Raw genomic sequence first — 19,703 nt, 5'->3', positions numbered from 1 at the left:
ATATGCAATAAATTTTAAAATTTAGGAAGCCATGGGAGATGTGCCTCAGAAAAAAATGAAATAAAATTTAGAAAAAAAAAAAGATGAAGACACAGACTCTAGCAAACAATAGAGCCAACATATAAAAGGAGATCTTAGGATGATAAGATTTCACCAGGCCAAAGGAACAACTGATCCAAATAGAAAAAGTGAAATGAAGGATCTCAGAGGGAAGTCTAAAAGTTCATGAAATTGATAAACTATTTGAAATACTGAACCTTGAAAATAAATATTAATAAGCGTTAGAACCCTTAAAAATTGATTGTAGGTATGTTGAAAACTAACGCAAGAGGGAGAAAACGGAAATTGTTATCTATGAAGAAAAACTTTTTGAGAAAGAAACAGTCATAAACTACTACTTGGCTTTGTAGTAAATAATATTTTCATAGTCAAAATAAAGTAAAAAATGAATATTGACATGACCCCCAAATTATTATATTATTATATCAAAAGGATAGTTGGGCATGAAAGTAAAATGTGGGGAAAGAATGTAAGATACCAATTCAGAAAGCCTCACCTTAGTGGGAAATGAACAGAATAATATGAAGGAAAATACAAATACTAGAAGAAACTGCCAAAAGAAATAAAAATGGTTACCTCTGGGAGAGGGGATGGAGTATTTGAAAGGAAAAAGTCAGAAAACAGCAATTTTTCATTATTATGTTATTTAATTTTTCACAAGCATGAATTATTTTGAAAAATATTTGAGGATGAAATGAAACAGCCTTGAACAATATGTTCAAAAATATTTCTGCCATTTGTTTTTTGCTTGGAAATGAAAATATTTAATTTTGTGAAAACAGAAAATGAATACATTTTACAAAAACAATATAATTTGTGAATTTCACTTATTCAATTATGCCCCTCATTCTGCATTGATCAGCAGCTCTCAAAATATCTTTATATTATAGAAGACAGAATAACACTTCAGATTCAAGGTAGAGTTTTTCTTAAAATTATTGATCTACTTATATTTAAATTTAATATTTTCATTGCTGATTTATCCAAATGTATATGAAAATGTTTACATTTGGATAATGACAAGCCATTAATTGCTTAGAACTAAATTTCCTGAACTACAAAAGGTAAAATAAAGTCTTAGATCAGTGAAATGCATCAAACTGTTAAAGATTTCTTGGCTGAGTTTGCCTGGAAAGGGAAAACTATAAAGACCATGACAATTACAAAGAAATTAGTATTTTTTAATTTTTTTCATTTTTACTTATTATTTTATTTTATTTTATTTTTTATTTATAAAACATGATGTCTTCTTTACGTATCTAAATAGTGGCTAAACAATATAATAGTTATCTGAAAATTATTTTTCTAAACTGTGAAATAGTTTTTTGTCACACAACTTTCTTGACTATTGGGTTATATTTTTTCCCAAAGAAAAATCTTGGTATTTCAGTGAGCTAATTTGTAAGCCCAGCACTCCATCCCTCTCTCAACTGTTCAAACAAGTCCCCAGTGGCCTCCCTGAGTTAAATTAGCAGAAGAATAATATTTCATGGCTCATTAATGCATAGAATCAAGTAGCAGATCCCAGCTCAGCAGTGTAAAGATAGAAGCAATGGGGTGTGTCCCATTTTGTTAACTCCACAATGTGCCTATCGGCCTCAACCAAAAGATATAAATTAAGGATTAAATATAACTGTACAGCATTTGGCTGACAAAAAAAAATTTAAGAAATATTTAAACAGAAAGAGCTAGTACAACTTAAATTTGTCACTTTTCTAGATTAATAATACCTACTTTTATTTGTAGGCCAAATTTCTGCTGCAACTCAATTGTATTTCATGATTTACAAAGTTCTCCTTTGCCTCTCTGAGCATAATGAGTATTCATATTTGTATTCTATTCATATTTGAACATTTATGCTCACGAGACTTCATATTTGAGTCCTTATACTCAGGTGACTTCTTCAGTTGAATTTCAAGGGTTTCTAACTAAGAGGAGGTATGCATACACCCCAGGAGAAGCACAAGACAATCCTTTGCAAATATGTGAAGACAAATGCTAAAATTTCATCTATTTTTTCTAAAAATAAAAATAAAAAATAAGGTAAGAGTCTATATTTATTTAATATACAAATTATCACTGGCATCTTTGCTTAGTGAGTATATCAGAGACCCCACATCTCATACAGTGAGCAAAACATCCTGAAGAAAGAGTAAGTAATCCAGGATAGAAGAAAAACTGGTGGTGTCCTCAAATACTCATTCTCTGATTTCAGCAGGTTATACCTTATAGCAATTTATAAGAGACCAATTAGGAGGATTTGCAGATTATATTGTTGTTTTATCTAAACTAACCTTCACAGGAACAACAAATTAGGGCAGCCCGGGTGGCTCAGCGGTTTAGCACCGCCTTCAGCCCAGAGTGTGATCTCGGAGACGCGGGATCGAGTGCCATGTCGGGCTCCCTGCATGGAGCCTGCTTCTCCCTCTGCATGTGTCTCTGCCTCTCTGTCTCTCTCTGTGTGTATTCTCATGAATAAATAAATAAAATATTTTTTAAAAAGAACAAATTACTTTAAGATATTCTGATAAAGACGTTACATGTTGAAGATAATGCTAATGATGCAAACATGTAAGTGAACAAGAAAATGGTAGCATGGAAAGTTCTATTACTGGTGTAAGTTCCTCATTGCTCATACTATGAGATAAAAACAAAGATGATATAATTAGATCACAGAGTTGGTCAAAATTTCAAAATTATCAAAACAACAATTTATTCTTTCATATTCACAATCATTCAATTATGGATATTCTCACACATTAATTCTTCATTGTGATAACTAGATATTGGTAACATGCAACCCTTACAATTAACCTGACATTTTATTTATTTTTTTAAGATTTTATTTATTTATTCATGAGAGAGACACACATACACAGAGAGAAGCAGAGCCATAGGCAGAGGGAGAAGCAGGCTTCATGCAGGGAGCCTGACGTGGGACTCGACCCCGGGTCTCCAGAATCGCCCTGGGCTGAAGGCGGTGCTAAACCGCTGGGCCACTGGGGCTGCCCTAACCTGACATTTTAAAACATTGTTTTGTTCACCTTTCCTTGTTTTAAGTATTTATATGTTTTTTGTAATGTATGAAATATGTGAGCATTTTTTATTTCAGTTATTTTACATATATTATAAAGGCAGGTTAGTGTATTAACAGCATGAACATGGAACTGGACTGCTACATTCTGCTACTTACTACTAATATGGACAACTTATTTTATCTCCCAATGCCTCAGTTTCTACGGAAATTGGTGATAATAGTACCTATCTCATAGGGTCGTTATGAAAAAAATTAGTTAAAATTTATAGAAAAATAACTAAAATTTATATTCAGTGCCTTGAACATAGTAAATTCTATATAAGTAGCATTAAGCCAAATTAAAATATTAAAAAATTAATGTATATGAAATGAAATATATGCTTATTTTTTGACAGATATGTATGCAATCAACAAAGTTTGAGCCCACTGTTCTAGAGAATCCTTGTCATATTTGTTACTTGAGAACTTAAAGGTGGTCATAGTGTATAGATAGAAAATTCTTATTCCATCCATGTAACCTAAACCAAGAATATATTTTAATTTTACATAGAGATTCACTTTTTACTTTTCAAAAAAATAAGAGAAGAGTAGAAATAAGAAGTTTAAAATAAGCAACATGCTAGATTCCAATTATATATGGCTAATAGAATACTGTGTCTAGGATTCCCAACAGAATCACTCTATCAAGTGGACCTTAAATTAATTTTTATATTGATTCATATTCTCTGAGTACCAAAAACTGACCATGGGAGACATACAAGAGCCTTCCAGATAATAAAAACAAATCAGCATTTATGATAATTCAAACAATTAATGATTACTGATGGCCAAAGATGAAGAGGATGTGTATGATTCCTGCCTCAAGAACCCAGTAGTGGCTGTGTTTGCAAATTACTGCAATGTAATGAGGCAACTGTTCAGGAGGAAGTATAAAAATGACATTTTGAGCATTACTGGCTAGAACTGGGAGGCTGAGGGAGAGCTTTTGAGAGGATCTAGGTATCATTGAAGATGGATGATTTAGTGTTTTGGGCCAAACCATACATATTAGCATGGAGCATTAATACTATAGTATTAATATTTGTAATGTGTCCAGATTACCCAAAACTATCTACAAATTCAATGCAATTCTATCAAAATTCCAAAGGCATTTTCACAGAAATAGAAAAACCAACCCTAAGATTTGTAATGGAACCACGTAAGACCCCACATAGCCAAAGCAATCTTGAAAGAGAGAAAGAGAGGGAAAGGGAAAGGAAGAAATTATATTGCAAGGCAGGATACAGGGAGTTGAAGTCAATAGCAAGCTATGTGAGGAGTTAGTTCTGCCTGAAACAATATGGCTAGAACACTGGGGGAGGTACAGGTAGAGTAGGGACAGAATCTGGTTCAGACAACACTGGAAGCCAAAGATAAAAATTCCATTGATGTAAACATAAACAATAAAAAAATTAGTGAACAAACAGAAGGGAGCCAAGCCAAGCCAGAAGAAATCAAATCACCTTAGGAACAAGAATGGGATTCAGTCAAGAAAGTCTCTGATAAAAGAGTAAAGGAAAGATATAGGGGCACCTGGGTAGTGAAGTCAGTTAAGTGTTCAACTCTTGATTTCAGTTCAGGTCATGATCTCAAGGTCATGAGATCGAGTCCCGTGTCAGGCTTCCCACTCAGCACGGAGTCTACTTAAGACTCTCTCTCTCTCTCTGCCCCTCCTCTCCAAAATAAATAAAAATAAATCTTTAAATTAAAAAGAAAAGAAAGATATAGAAACAAAAAGGCAGGTGTGGACATGATTTACATGGCTCAGCCATGCCAAGGCTGTCACTCAAAGGCAGGGGTAACCACAGTAATTCAGTAACTAACTGCAAAGAGCTGATAGGAAAAAATCGAAGAAAAAAGAATACCAAAAGTGCACACAGCTGAGAAGGCCTTTGGGTCAGAAGTGACTTCTGCTTGAGAGACACTTTTATTCTAGAAATCAAAAAGTCTCTTTCCTCTTTTCTGGTCTCCCTCCAGCCCCAATATTGTTGACAAACCTATTTGTCATTGCCAAATACAGAATGTTCTTTCAAATCTCCAAACTTTTTCCTTAGGCTTCTTTTTTCCCCAAGATTATATTTATCTATTCATGGGAGACGCAAAGAGAGAGGCAGAAACACAGGCAGATGGGGGAAGAAGACATGCGGGACTTGATCCCAGGACCCTAGGATCACGACCTGAGTCACAGGCAGACACTCAACCGCTGAGCCAGCCAGGTGCCCCTACTTAGGCTTCTTTCTGTTCCTGAAAGACTTCCTCCTCCAAGGCCAAGTACCCAAATATGACAGTTGAATTTCATTAAAGTCTATTGATTACACTGGCTTTACCTTTGGTGAAACTCAAAGTAATGACCCCACCAAGGTAAGTATGGCAAAGTCATCAGAAACTATCTTCTAAGGACCAATGTCCCCAGGAAGGGCTCCTCTGATCCCAATAAAATGGTTACCAAAGTTACTGCTAACTTGGTTCCCTCTCATAGGAAAACTAAAATTTCCTTAGTAGGAAATTAAGGAAGCATAGGTATCACCAATTTTTCACAGTACCAAAAGCCTGAGGAAATTTCCACACATCAGAATCCATCAAGGACTTGGAATTTAGCACCCAATGTGCCATTTCCCCAAACCACCAAATTATCATTGGCCTTTTCAGATGGGGTATCCTAATATTACTTACTTCGCAGGCAAACTGTGGAAATGTCACATTCATCATTTCACATATTCTCAAGGTTGAGAGCATTGGCTGAATTTGAGTTTCAAACCTTGAAAAATTGATATTTAGATTTTTCATAGTTGTATGAGAAATTGTTCTTTTTAAGACTAGAAAGTTGAAAGCATAATTAGTTTGCTGAAATGGTCGAGTCTCAGTGGCTTACTCATATTGAGTAGAGTACTAAGATCATGCTGTTCCTTTAGCATTTTCTGACTGACAAGGCAGGAACCCCATGAGTCTGAACATTCTCTATCAACAGTAATGGGAATGTAACTGGACTTTGATGTTGAAGGGGTAGAGTACATGTGGGATTAAAATGCCAACTGACCATGGGACAGTTTTACTTTTTAATAGTAACATAATGCCCAAGTCCACCATATAGCTTATTTGATTTTGTAGAACATTGTTCTCTCACTGAAGTGTTGCCATTTTGCAACAGTATATATTATACAGAGCACCAAAGACCAAGCACTTTCACATCAGCTCCAGCACCTACACTAACACATTTTAAACTGGATATTCCCATCTTATTTTAGTATTCCTGTCATTGTTTGAAGTTCAGGTGTACCCTAAAAACTACTTTTTAAATATGCTCCTGTGGAATATGCCTCTGCTTGTGTTTTCTGAAACTTTGGTTGTATCTTTGAATTATATAATAATCTGAGTTAATATTTACTTACTCAGTGGTAGGGACTACACTGAGTGCTTTTACTCAGATTAATTTATCCAATCCTCATGCTATTATTAGATCAGAAAACTGAAGGTTAGAGTCATTAATTCATTTGCCCTAGGTTACAGAGCTGGTGAGTTTTTCAAATAGAGATAACTGGGCCTCATTTATACTAGTTTCTAACGTCTGGGAAATGACTGTATTTATTTACAGTATAGTTGGAAAGACCTTTCATTAACTTTGAGTTTGAATGTCTTATCTTGACCCCACAAAAGAACTCTAGAATCACTCTGGAGCATATAAGAGATTTAGATTAGTTATGAACTTTTTAAGGAGCATACTTTTGAATTTATCCCAAAAGACATTATATAGTCAGTCAGATGTCTAGAAAAATCACTTCTGCTCCTTTGGCCACAGTACTCATTCATCCTTAGAAGAAGAAAACAAAAAAGACAGAAGTATAACTGTCAACAAGAGTTGAAGACATTAAAAATGTTAACTCACTTAGGACCTAATATTTTCCCTAAATATTCTCTGAGCAAAATTTGATTCCTAGTATAGTAAGATTCAGATTTCTGCTCCTCCTAGACCTTGCATGTATGTGACCTTGGACATGTTACTTACCTTCTGAATCTCAGTTTCCTCCTCTGTAAAATGGAAATACTCTACCTTGTAAGGTAGATTAGATTATTAGAATAATGAGATCTGGATTTCAGGTATTAAAACAATTTTAGCCATCTGTCATCATCATTAGAACTTCTAATGGTCAGAAAGCTTCTAAAATCCTCTCTCCCTATACACAACAGCAAGGATTACACTGAAGACAGCTCTATAAGATCATAGACGTTTGGGATCCCTGGGTGGCGCAGCGGTTTGGCGCCTGCCTTTGGCCCAGGGCGCGATCCTGGAGACCCGGGATCGAATCCCACGTCAGGCTCCCGGTGCATGGAGCCTGCTTCTCCCTCTGCCTGTGTCTCTGCCTCTCTCTCTCTCTGTGTGACTATCTTAAATAAATTAAAAAATTAAAAAAAAAAAAAAAAGATCATAGACTTTCTTTAAATAATTTCATTCATATTATATTTCTTTCTCTACATGATAACTTGTACAGTAAAACATAATTGTCTTCTTCCTCTCTTTTTTCCTCTCTGAAACTAGAATTAGAAACTATTCCCCATATGTTATCATAGAATCTTCCCTCAGTAAGAGGAAAACTTGGGTCCACACTAATGTATGGAATTATGTTCTTTAGTTTTGTGTTTTTTACAGTTTCCATCCTGTCTCAGCTTCGATATTTTTGTTCTCATTATTTTTTTAGTCTTCTTTATACAAAAGGCAGGGTATCAGGGCTGAGATGAGGGATCATTCACCTTATCTGAGATTGTACTACATGACAATGATGTCTCTGCAGCCCAGGAAAGAAGGTATTCCAAAATAGGAAAGAAGTTTTTGGGTCTATGAGAATTCTCTTAATTGAACAATTAAAAGACAGAACAACTCCCTGGGGGGCCCAGTGTATAATCCTACTACACTGCCACCTCAAAATGACAGTTTATTACATTAACTCTGAACCTGGCTAAAGGTTGCTAGTCACTGGTCAGAGCTGAATAGGAACTCCAGAGCTGCACAGTGTTTACTAACTACTATTTACTATGTTAACTAAGACACTGATATCCTACAGATAGCTGCTGTATGTCAGAGAATTGCTTCAGAATTTGGGAAAACACTTTAAGACCCTAAAGTAATGGACAGCAGATGATAGATTCCCTCACTATGAAAAGAGGCCCAGATAAGCACTATAAATGATACTGAAGGATAGTCATTGTGGAAGCTTGTTAGAGAACTGTGAATGAAACCACGTTGCTCATTAAGGCTGAGAAGGTAAGGATTGGTATATAGTGGGTATGCCAAATAAAAAAAAAAAAATAAGGGCCCGAATATAAAAGCCAGGGAGTCTAAGACCAGACGTAGAAATAATGCAGTTTCTTTTAAAAAATAAAATTTTAAAAAACTCTTATCCAAGAATATTTTATTACTCTTTGACAAAATCTAGAAAATGTTAATATAATATTATTAAAATAAAAATAAATTTCTGTTGTAACACTATGGAATATTAAAGAGACATTAAATGGTTAGGAAAATAAAAGATCAAAAAACGTTTATACACTTGAAGTAATAACATGTAATGGATATGAGTAAAAGTAAACTCTGTATTATATTTTTCATTGATTACTAATAATGTTTAAATGATCAGAAAGAAATAAACATAAAATTTCATAATTCAAATTTAAAATAATAATAGCAATCATACCCTACAATCTTAAATTACAGATTGTAATACTAACTGATTGACATGTTCTAAGATCTACCAATTTGCAAGTATCAAAGTTCAGGTTGACTACTATATACCTCTTAGAATGGTAAAAAAAAAACAGAACACTGACAACACCAAATGCTCTGAAGGATGTCAAGCAACAAGGACTCTGCTTATTCATTGCTGGCAGGAATGCAAAATTATACAGTCTTTTTGAAAAAACAGTTTGGTTATTTCTTTAAAAATTAAACATACTCTTACTATATGACCCAGCAATCATGTTCCTTGGTATTTATCCAAAAAAGTTAAAAACTTATGTCTATACAAAAACCTGCACATAGACGTTTTTAGTAATTTTATGTATTAATGCCCAAACTTGAAACAACCAAGATGTCCTTCAATAGGTGAATGGAAAAACAAACTGTGCTACATCAAGACAATGGAATATTATTTATTGCTAAAAAGAACTGAGCTATCAAGCCATGAATAGACATGGAGAAAACTTAAATGCACATTACTAAATGAGAGAAGCCAATCTGGAAAGAGTACATTATTTATAATTCCAGCTATATAACATTCTGGAAAAGGCAAAACTATGGAGACAATGAAAATATCAGTGGTTGCCAGAGGTTGGGAAGGAGGACAGAATGAATAGAGCACAGATGATTTTTAGGACAGTGAAGCTAGCTACTCTGTATAATATTATAATGGATACATGGTGGATACATGTTATAACGTTATACTTTTGTCAAAATCCATAGACCAAGAACAAAATCTATACATCCAAGAGTAAATCCTGATGTAAGCCATGGACTTCGGGTGACTGCAATGAATCAATATAGGTTCATCAATTCTAACAAATATACTACTGTGGTACAGGATACTGATAGTGGAGGAGGCTGTGTGTTTGAGGACAGGGGGTAATAGAAATTCTGTACTTACTGCTCAATTTCGCAGTGAAACTAAAACTACTCTAAGAAAAATAGAGTCTATTAAAAATTTTTCCAGTTACATTAAAATTTTTCCATTTTGTAATATGTCTATAAATTTATATCATTTAATTGCATTTTTTGATCAACACATAATATTGGGATTGAGATACATGAAGTCATAAAACAAAAGCTATGCCTTCCCTTATCCCAAGAAAATTGATTTTAAAAAAATCAAATCCCAAATTTTTACTGCTTATGTTTTTAGAATAAATATCATGCCCCTTAGAATTCTAGAAAAGTACCTTGGGAGAACTAAAATGCAGTTTCCTTAAACTAAAAAGTAATAATTGAACAAGATCATATTGGTCATCTATAAAGTGTTTCTCCCATGATAACTTATTCATTGTATTATAGATCTCAGTACTCTGGGATAATAACAAATCCATATAAAGATTCTCTACAGATATATGTGATGTTTCCATTCTCAACTTTGCTGGCAGATATGCATAATCATCCACATTCAAATGTTCAGATGGTCCCCTGGTACTTAGGAACTGATGTTAAAGAATATAAAAGTTGAGATACATTCGTTAGATTACTCCTTTCTGCCCCTGGATGCCACCGAGTAAGCATCGTTAAAGTCTCCCCTCCCACCGCGGTCATGTCTAAGTCAGAGTCTCCCAAAGAGCCCGAGCAGCTGCGGAAGCTCTTCATCGGAGGTTTGAGCTTCCAAACAACCGATGAGAGTCTGAGGAGCCATTTTGAGCAATAGGGGATGCTTACGGACTGTGTGGTAATGAGAGACCCCAACACCAAGAGCTCCAGAGGCTTTGGGTTCATCCCATGCACCACCGTGGAGGAGGTGGACGCGGCCATGAACGCTGGGCCGCACGAGGTCGAAGGAAGAGTCGTGGAACCAAAGAGGGCTCTCTCCCCAGACGATTCTCAAAGACCTGGTGCCCACTTAACTGTGAGAAAGATTTTTGTTGGTGGCATTAAAGAAGACACTGAAGAACATCATCTAAGAGATTATTTTGAACAGTATGGGAAAATTGAAGTGATTGATATCATGACTGACCAAGGCAGTGGCAAAAAGAGAGGTTTTGCTTTTGTGACCTTTGAAGACCATGACTCTGTAGACAAGATTGTCATTCAAAAATACCATCCTGTGAATGGCCACAACTGTGAAGTAAGGAAAGCCCTGTGGAAGCAAGAGATGGCTAGAGCTTCATCTAGCCAAAGAGGCCAAAGTGGTTCTGGAAACTTTGGTGGTGGTTGTGGAGGTGGTTTTGGTGGGAATGACAACTTTGGTCGTGGAGGGAACTTCAGTGGTCTGGGTGGCTTCGGTGGCACTTGAGGTGGTGATGGATATGGTGGCAGTGGGGATGGCTATAACGGATTTGGTAATGATGGTAGCAACTTTGGAGGTGGCGGAAGCTGTAATGATTTTGGCAATTACAACAATCAATCAAATTTTGGACCCATGAAAGGAGGAAATTTTGGAGGCAGAAGCTCTGGCCCCTATGGTGGTGGGGGCCAATACTTTGCCAAACCACGAAACCAAGGTGGCTATGGCGGTTCCAGCAGCAGCAGCAGCTATGGCAGTGGCAGAAGGTTTTAATTACTGCCAGGAAACAAAGCTTAGCAGGAGAAGAGAGCCAGAGAAGTGACAGGGAAGCTACAGGTTACAACAGATTTGCGAACTCAGCCAAGCAGGGCAGTGGCCTAGCTACTACAAAGAAGACATGTTTTAGACAATACTCATGTGTATGGGCAAAAAACTCGAGGACTGTATTTGTGACTAATTGTAAACAGGTTATTTTAGTTTCTGTTCTGTGGAAAGTGTAAAGCATTCCAACGAAGAGTTTTAATGTAGATTTTTTTTTTGCACCCATGCTGTTGATTGCTAAATGTAATAGTCTGATCATGACACTGAATAAATGTGTCTTAAAAAAAAAAAGAATATAGAAGTTACTTCAGAAAAGAGAACTATAAACTTAATATTAGAAAATTCTCCAATTTTTTGATCTTTATCAATATACAATCATTATGGGTCATCTTCATGTGTGGGCTTCTCAAATACAGAGAGGCACAAAGCAGTATCTTCACCCCTTCTGGAAGCAACAAAGGACATAAAGCTTATTTACAATCTCTTGTATCTAACCACATACTAGAAAACCTAGTTCATCTCAGATTAATTTTCTAAGACTTAAAGTAACAATATACTCTAAAAAATAATCCAGCCCAATAATCCTTGGGGAAAAAACACAGTAAAGAAATGGTTAATTCTTAGAAATATACCCTGTTAATGAAGATTGCAGTGGGCAATAAAACACTTATCTTTTTAAATGCTAAAATATTCTAAGAAATCTTGATTTACTCTTCTAAGACATGGCTCCAAAAAATTAAGCAAAATTTTAGTTTTTAGAGAGTTAGAAAAAATAAACTGAAATATAACGTTGTCTATGATTTCTTTAAAAATGTATGTGAAATCAAACTTAGAAGCTTTCTTCTTGGGGCACCTGGGTGGCTCAGTTGGTTAACCAACTGCCTTCAGCTCAGGTCATGATCCCAGGGTCCTAGGATCAAACCCCGTATCAGGCTCTCTGCTTCTCCCTCTCTCTGCCTGCAATTCTCCTTGCTATATGCAGTCTTTCTCCGCCCTCCCCCCTCAATCTCTGTCAAATAAATGATTTTTTAAAAAGAAGGTTTTTTTTCTATTAAAAAGGGGAATAGGCAAGGAAAATAATATATGTGAGAAATTAAGCAATCCAAAATAGGTATTATATAATTGTCTTTATTATAGCTGGCCAATTTGTTGGAATGTGTCACTCTGAGAGGGAACATTTTTAATCTCCTACTGCCATCTTATGTAATGTCTTGTCATTGCACAATACAAAAGGAGGAATATACATTTAGGAAAAGCAAGAGAACTTTCTAGAAATTGTATAACAACTCACATTTCTCTCATAAAAATTAAATATCTATTGTTCTATCCCCTATCTATTTGTACTAAGATTTATTAAAGTTTGGTCACTGAGCAATTATTAATAATTCCTTTCCTATTAATTTCTTAAACTTCCTATTCTGACCACACTTACTATTTCTTATATATAGTTTATTGTAATGAAACACAAAAACTGGACATTAAAAGGTATAACAATAAAACAGAAACAAAGCACAATTCTATTCATTTTATTGTTGTTATTTTGTTTGATTTTCACAGTTCTATGTTTTTTTTTAAGATATTATTTATTTATTCATGAGAGACACACACAGAGAGAGAGGCAGAGACACAGGCAGAGGGAGAAGCAAGCTTCCTGTGGGGAGCCCGATGTCTGACTATATCCCAGGACTCTGAGATCACACCCTGTGCCTAAGGCAGACATTCAACCACTGAGCGACCCAGACGTCCCTCACAGTTTTACTTTTTAAAGCAAAGAAATTCAACAATCTTTCTTACGGAAGTTTACTCTAAAACCATAAGTCATAATTATAACTTTATTTATTTATTGGAGAGAAAAAGAGGAGAGAGAGGGCACAAGTAGGGTAGGGAGGGGGAGTGGTAGAAGGAGAAGCAGACTCCCCACTGATCAGGGAGCTCGATGCTCCAGGACCCTGAGATCAAGACCTAAGCTGAAAGCAAATGCTTAACTGACTAAGCCACCCAGGCACCCCTAGAATTTTCATTTAAGGTGCCAATTTAAACACATGCCAGTGTTTAAAAATCATAATTGAAGTAGGCAAATTTGTATTTATTTTTCTATGAATTCTAACAACTGTTTTTTTAAAACATATCACTAGTCAATTACCATTCAAAAGACCATAATACGACCCATTGTAGAAAGCTGTCAGTAGGAGAGTCTCCTCCTTGGTTATTTAATACCAACATCCCAACTATTAGAGAAAATAAATCAATTAAGAATTTACTCATCAATGAATAACTAAAACAATACCAAAAATAAAAACAAAAAACAAAACCATAGTATCAACTGACAATGGCTTAAACAAATAAAAGTTCATCTCCACAAGAAGGAGTGTGTTGCCTTTGATTCTGTTTCTCAAAAGTGTCATCAACTACTAAGGTTCTTCTCAGCTTTCCATTCCACCACCCTTAGAACACTGCCCTTTGTCCTCATGTTTGTCATTTCATGGTTATAAAATGGTTGTTATTGTTCCAGACAGTAAATCAATGTCAAGACTAGAGCAAAATAAAAAAAAAAAAAGAAAGAAAGAAAGAAAAGCAAGCGCCAGATGCATTTATCCTCATATTATTGTTATGAGGATATATTATTGCCCATTTCTAGCCACAAAGGAAGCTGAGAGAAAGAATACTTAGTTCAGCACAGGTCACTGTGAACAAACTTAGCAAGATTAGGGAGAAATGGATGGTGGGAAAGAACAAATAATGTCTGCCACAAGGAATGAGATTAAATGGATTTATAATTAAGACTTTCTGTCCAGATGGTAGGTTAAGCTGTAGGAAGAAGCATCCCTCTCTTCCAAACACATATTAATGCTAGGTTACATGTTAGGGAAGATATATATTAGCAGAGCCTTAAAGCAAGTAAAAGAAATGTTCAAGTGCCATACACAAAGAAAGCCAGTAATAATGTCTGGAAGCTGAAGATTCCACAGAGGTAACTGGAATGCTTATACCTAAAAGGCAGAAGTAAAGATACTAGACCCAATGCACATGTAACAGCTGGAACCAGACCTGTAAGGTAAGGTCTGGCCAGGAGAATACCTCCCACCAATGTAAGGACCCACACAAATATGGGCAGTGTACCCTAGCCCAAATTAGTCTTTTGCATGAAACAGAGCACCTGACCTGTGTTGCATGCAGATGTTGAGACTGAATTCTCATATAACTCACCCAGAATAAAAAAAATTCAAGGAGAGAAACTAATAGAAATGGTCTAGAACAGGTTAACCCTGTAGTATAACTGGCAACCAGAAAACCCTCAAAGGGACATAGCACATAGAAGATAATTTCTACATAAGATGAAGCTGCTGGCAAATAAGGAAAAGCACAAAAAGAAACACAAGTGGCACAACAAATGGGAGAAATCATCCCCAGGGATCCATCCATCCACACCAGAGCAATTTCAAAGGGTCTATTCCAAATCAGTCTTTGTAAGACTCTTTCAACTTTAACGGATAATAACTATAAACATAATCCATACTAGGTGGTCAGGAGTTAGGGAAGGGAAACCAGGAAAAATACTAAAGAAACAGAAAACTTGACTTGACCCTTTCTTCCCATGACCCTAAAATGAGCTTACACATTATTCATAGAAAATAAAAGGGCTAAGGGACACAGAGTCATTTACAAGAATAAATCAATATAAAACAGACTGAATTTTAGAGAGCTAAAGGATATAGGACAGAGGTCATATAATTGAAAATTGCAAAAACGTATTCCCTGGCCCTATGGATCTCCAAAACATTTTCACAAAGATGAATGTATTAGACTTGATGAGGGCATCAACTAAGAAAAGAATCTCAAAGGGAATGAATTTTCAGCTGAATTTGGAAAGATCTGTGGGGTCAGGGAAGAGACACAAATTATCAGAATACTGATGATTCATCTTTCTACATTCACAGGCTTGTGTCCAATCCTACTCATACAAACTTAAATGAGTTTTAGAGAAACTGGAAAATTTAATAGATGTGAACATTTGTCCAGTAGATGGAATATCAGTATTAGGAGTAAATATTAAGTAGATTTGCTTCATTTCACATAGAAGATACATTGAGTGCTCCGTTTAAAATCTTCTTTCAAAATATTTAAGGTGTTTTAAGAGAAATTTTTTTGTTCTCAGGAAAAAAAGATCAAAATTGGAATAGGAATGATACATAAAAGGAAGAATCTGTAACTTAGATAATAAACTCTCCTCAGTTTCTGAATTAAGTTTCTAAAATAAAGTTCCTCAGGTCAGGAACTAACTTTTGTTTCCAGATGTCTATTAAGAAAGAATCAACCATGATGGGATTATGAGTAACTTTCATTTCCTTATTTGTACCTTGCTGGATAGTCTAAATGTGTGTTACCTTTTATAATAAGAGTATCAAAAATGAAAATTTAAATTCAAATAACATGCTTCAAATCATCAGTTGGCTGAAAAAGGAGACAGGAGAAGATGTGTAAGTCTCTCTAGATCTTTTATTCAATAAGGAAAAAGCCCAGGGCACCTGGGTGGCTAAGTGGTTGAGCATCTACCTTTGGCTCAGGTCATGATCCCAGAGTCCTAGGATCAAGTCCTGCATCAGGCTCCCCACAGGAAGTCTAGTTCTTCCTCTGTCTATGTCTTTGCCTCTGTGTCTCTCATGAATAAACACAACCTTTAAAAAAAATAAATAAATAAGGAAAAAGCCCTTCCACAAATTAAATTGTGTCAATAATTCTGATAGAATATTAATCATTCTTAACATGAAATCTAGTAATATTGGCAGATTCAATCAGTTCTTCAACATCTAAGTGATAATTACTAAGATCTTAATTGTTCAATCACTTGATGGTTACTTAACTTCTTTAGCAACAATTATGGATGGCAGAAAAAGTGGGAGCTTTCTCCTTCAAAGTGAAAATATTCAAAAGAAAAAGTCTAATCAAGAAAAAAGCACATTGTGCTGATCATTTCAGGAAAAAAAAGAAAAGAGTAAATGAAAAATAATAACAATTTTCTCACCTACTCACCTTCTAGATCTTTAAATAATTTCCTTTATGTAGAGAAATCAGTATGACAATGAACATATAGGAAAAGATTCTGAACAATTATTACATTCTGCTTCATTATATAGTAGAACTATAAAAATTGATCAACAAAGTTACCAAAGAACATAAATAAAATAATTCTTTCACAAACACCAATAGGCCACATAAAAACTGTATAAAATCCAATTATAGTGATATATAGCACTTCTTGCTACAACAATGACACACAGGAACACATGTAACATGTAACAGATCAATTTTCAGCCTAGTTTCCTAAGATAAAAGTACCTATACAAATCACTGTTAAATCAAGTTCAATTACCAAGTCAATTTAAACCAAATTAGGCCTAAAACCACATAAGGCTCTACTGGTTTCCTAGAGCTAGAAGGATTATTAACTAAATAATCTGAATCATTCCTCTAATCCTGTTCTGCATATTTGACCTGAGCTTCCTAAAGTTAATTCAGAGCACTGAGTTTAGAGGACTGCGCTGAGCAAATTCTACTTCGATGCCATCCTGTTCAGGGTACTAAGGGACAGAGAATTGGAATTCAGAGATGGAAAGCTAATAAAATGCTGGGCAGCTAAGCAGAAAATACATCTGGACAATCAGTCCTCTCAACCTGGCTGCAAATTTGAATTTCCTGGGCAGTTTTTTTTTTTAAAGTACCAAATCAGTTAAGTCCAACTCTTTAGAAATTGAGCCCATGTTGTTTTGTTTTGTTTTTTTAATTCACCAGATGATTCTAATACAGAAAAAGAATTAAAAAGCATAGCAACAGGGGATATCAAATAAACAATATTCTTCAGGTTTAATGCATCCCAAACAGAGAATTGTATTCCAAACCAAGAGTTAGTTCCAAAGGGAGTTAAAACATAAATATGGTAATTTTTATAACCCCAGAATACAGGGTTGTAGTAGCCAAGGCACCAAGAAATTACCTGAGGGACTGATTACTGAAATACTGAAAGAAACTAAAGGAAAAATTCTCCCTGGTGCCTTTATTCTTTAAGGGCTATGAGAATAAATAGCTAATAAAGTCAAGCAGTGGAGTAATGAGGCTCCTGGTACTTTTTTTCTATGCTAATGAGACTCAGCAGGAAAAAAAGGGGGGGGTCCAGAATTAACACATCTGTTATTATTTGGTTGTAATCAACCTCAAAGAAAAAAGCCTTGAAAACAACTATGTTAACAATTTTTTAAGATATTCATCCAAATTCAGGTCATTTAAAAACCCTAAATCCACTTACCAATAAGACTTATTTTTCAGCCTGAACAATCCAGAGAACTTTAGTGACCTTGAACTTCCACAGAAAGTGTTCTCAACTTTCTGATAGCCCTTAATATGACCCAGCTGAGACTAGATCAACAATGAAAAATTGAAATTAACCATTGTGGATGAAGATATTCAAAATATATTTCAAATAAACAAGAAAGTATAGGAAATAATAAACATCTATATACCCACTACCTAGCTTAAGAAATAAAACATTAAAAATGCAGTTGATGGTGGCAACAGAATTCCAGACTTCAAGCTCTCTTACAAAGCTGTAATCATCAAGACAGTATGGTACTGGCACAAAAACAGACACACAGGTCAATGGAACAGAATAGAAAACATAGAAATAGACCCTTGACTCTATGGTCAACGAATCTTTGACAAAACAGAAAAGAATATCCAACGGAAAAAAGACAGTCTCTTTAACAAAAGGTTTTGGGAAAACTGGACAGCCACATACAGAAGAATAAAACTGGACTATTTCCTCACACCATACACAGAAATAGACTCAAGATAGATGAAAGACCTAAATGTGAAGCAGGAATCCATCAATCTCCTAGAGAAGAACACAGGCAGCAACCTCTTTGACCTGGCCTCAGCAACTTCTTACTAGACATGTCTCCAAAGGCAAGGAATACAAAGGCAAAAATGAACAACTGGGTCTTGAAGATAAAAAGCTTTTGCATAGCAAAGGGAACAGTCAACAAAACCAAAACACAACCAACAAAAAGGGAGAAGATATTTGCAAATGACATATCAGATAAAGGGCTAGTATCCAAAATCTATAGAGAACTTATCAAACTCATCACCCAAAGAACAAATAATTCAGTGAAGAAAGGGGCAGAAGACATGAAGAGACATTTCTCCCAAGAAGACATACAAATGGCCAACAGACACACAAAAAACTGCTCCACAGCCTTAGCATCACGGAAATACAAGCCAAAACCACAATGAGATACCACCTCACACCAAACAGAATGGCTAAAATTAACAAGTCAAAATAAATAAATAAATAAAAGGACAGATGTTGGCAAGGATGCAGAGAAAGGGGAACCCTCATACACTGTTGGTGGGAATGCAAGCTGGTGCAGCCACTCTGGAAAACAGTAGGGAGGTTCCTCAAAAAGTTGGAAATAGAGCTATCCTATGAACACAGCAATTATACAACTGGGTATTTACCCCTAGGATATAAATGTAATGATCCAAAGGGGCACCTGCACCCCAATATTTATAGCAACAATGTCCACAATAGCCAAACTATGGAAAAAGCCCAGATGTCCGTCAACACATGGATGGATAAAGAAGATGTGGCAGGGATCCCTGGGTGGCGCAGCAGTTTGGTGCCTGCCTTTGGCCCAGGGCGCGATCCTGGAGACCCAGGATTAAGTGCCACGTCGGGCTCCCGGTGCATGGAGCCTGCTTCTCCCTCTGCCTATGTCTCTGCCTCTCTCTCTCTCTCTGTGTGTGTGTGTGACTATCATAAATAAATAAAAAATTTTAAAAAAAGAAGATGTGGCATATATATACACAATGGAATACTACTTAGCCATCAAAAAAATGAAATCTTGCCCTTTGCAATGACATGGATGGAACTAGATAATATTATGCTAAGCAAAATTAGTCAATCAGAGAAAGATAATTATCATATGATCTCACTCATCTGTAGAATCTAAGAAACAAAGCAGAGGGAGGAAAAACTAAAACAAGATGAAATCAGAGAGGGAGACAAACCATGACTGTTAATGATAGGAAAAAAACTGAGGGTCACTTGGGTAGAGGTGGATGAAGTAACTAGATGAGCATTAAGGAGGGCACATGATAAAATGAGCACTGGGTATTATGTAAGACTGATGAATCACTGATCTCTACCTCTGAATCCAATAATACATTATATGTTAATTAATTGAATTTAAATACATTTTTTAATGCAGTTGAAGTCTTCTGTG

At 35.6% G+C, this 19,703-nt stretch overlaps 1 pseudogene; it reads left to right on the top strand.

Moving 5' to 3' along the window:
* Positions 1-10,353: 10,353 nt before the first annotated feature.
* On the top strand, positions 10,354-11,379 carry LOC121494564 (annotated as a pseudogene).
* The last annotated feature ends 8,324 nt before the right edge of the window (positions 11,380-19,703 follow it).

The sequence above is a fragment of the Vulpes lagopus genome, chromosome 1 (assembly GCF_018345385.1).
Source record: "Vulpes lagopus strain Blue_001 chromosome 1, ASM1834538v1, whole genome shotgun sequence".
In the NCBI taxonomy this organism is placed as follows: domain Eukaryota; kingdom Metazoa; phylum Chordata; class Mammalia; order Carnivora; family Canidae; genus Vulpes; species Vulpes lagopus.
This window is presented reverse-complemented; position numbering and strand designations above follow the sequence as displayed.